We start from the raw sequence: 2,166 nt of genomic DNA, 5'->3' as shown, positions 1-2,166 counted from the left end.
GTCCCCTGGGATACACACTCTTTAGTCGTGGGGAGCCAGCTACAATTTCGCCTCCCCTTGGATGCCTCCCAGACATACATACAGCTGGAAAACTCTTTCCTTAAGTGATTGGACTTTCGGTTTATGCCTATTGATTCCTCTCTCTTCTCCCTCACATCACTGCAGCCATGCCTATCTCAGCTCCACTAAAACATAATTGCTTTGAAGACAAGTTTATGTCTGGCTCATCATCCTATTGCTGTTACTATAATGTTTAACTCAGCAAATGTCTATGGACTAGAATAGATTAATAGATTGAAAAGATATATTAAAATTGCCTTTGACCAATATTGTTTTTGGTATTTCAAAAATCCAGAAAAAAATGCACATTTTCCTCAAAACCAAAGAGATGTTCAGCTCTGCCAACAGGAGTCCTCTTCCTTATTGACATTCCCTTCTTGAATCAGATAATTTCCACATTTAATTTTTAAACATAGAGATTGACAATTTTGGTTGAGTTAGATTTGTTGAACCAAATGTTTATTTTTTTCAGGAATTTATCCATTCAACTAAGTATTTTTTTCCTTTAGGAATATAAAATTATTCACAGAATTCTATTACCATTTTATTTGACTCAAATATGATGCTTACTTGAGAGCTCACAGGTTAGAAAGACCATTAATGTTAAGTTTATACCCTTTTTTCATGAAAATGTCCTCATTAACTCAATTTCTTTCAATTAATGGAACCCAGACACTGCTTTCTAAATTTCTTGGAAACATATTTTCAAGAGAGGATCTGCCAGCAACAAAAACAATTAAGACACTTATTTAAAAATGATTTTTCTTGTTCACACCCTAGGCCTAATTAATCAGAATATCTGAGGCTTACACACATGTCTCTCCATGTGGTGGTACTTTGAAAGTAAAAGTGTAACGAAAATACTAAGAGATGAATAAGGCAAACATAAATGAAAGCAACATCCTGGTAGTTACCAACGATAACAAATAGACTAAGATAAAAAGTATGAAGAAGAACAGTAAATGAGGATCAAAGTTTCAGTTTACTATGAATATATAATTCTAAGCCTGCAACACAATGTCATAACTTAAAAAGTAAATACTGAAATAACAATAAGAATGGGCTTATTGAATAAGAATAATAAGAATACCTCATCTTGTGGAGATTTAAGTATTCATAGACATATTAGTAAAGAGAAGGTAGAAAATTTAATCAGATAGTTAATAAAAATTAGGGCACGTATACAGGACACTGTCTATCCAATATTTAGATAATACACATGATAAATGTTAACCTCATTGTAGTCAAAAGCAAGTCTTTGAGATATACTATAGCTTACATAACTAAGAACATGTCATTAATAAAACTTTGTTTTTTAATAAAAAGCTCTATGTTTCCTGGTACCAGAAGTCAAAACGTGGCTACCTTTGGGAGGACTCAGCGTGAAAATGAGAGTGCCCTGGAATCTTCCGAAATGCTGGTAATATTTTGCTTTTTAATCTTGGTGCTGGCTCTCAGAGACAATACATTTGTGCATTAAACCAAGCATTTACAATTTATTATCTTTAAATATTTATGCCGTATTTCAATAAGAAGTTAGATATATGTAAATTCTACACAATTTTAATAATTAATAAAGCAAAGACCAAATTACAATGGATAAATAGAACTAAATTATAATTAGTACAATTCATAGCAGAGCAATTCTTAGAGGCAAATATATAATATAAAATGTTTACATTAGGAAAGAGGATTGGTGAAAAATTAATGTTAAGTATCTTAAGCAATACAATGCAAGAAGTTAGAAAAGGAACATTAGAAGATAATTACTAATAAGAGCCCTAAAATGAATGTAGTAGAAAAAATATAAAATTAAAAGAAACAACAAAAACAAAAGTTTATCTTTGAAAAGAAGAATACATTTCACAATGTTCTGGTAAGCTTCCTGAAGGTAAAAAAAAGAAAGAGATGAGTAAACAATAAAACAATGAACTTCTTGGAGTGTAGAGATTGCTGATTCTTATTAAAATTGCTAATATATAAAAGATGCTGAATATATATAGAAAATGGGGAGAGAGAAAATAAGTGAATTAGAAAAGGGGGGGCAACGGGAAGAGGAAAGGAGAGAAGGAGGAATTTGGCCAATCTTAGATTCAAACCAAGATG

Source organism: Echinops telfairi, unplaced genomic scaffold (genome assembly GCF_000313985.2).
Source record: "Echinops telfairi isolate 266 unplaced genomic scaffold, ASM31398v2 ScPeMD7_5592;HRSCAF=6446, whole genome shotgun sequence".
Classification (NCBI taxonomy): domain Eukaryota; kingdom Metazoa; phylum Chordata; class Mammalia; order Afrosoricida; family Tenrecidae; genus Echinops; species Echinops telfairi.
Note: the sequence above shows the minus strand (reverse complement) of the source record.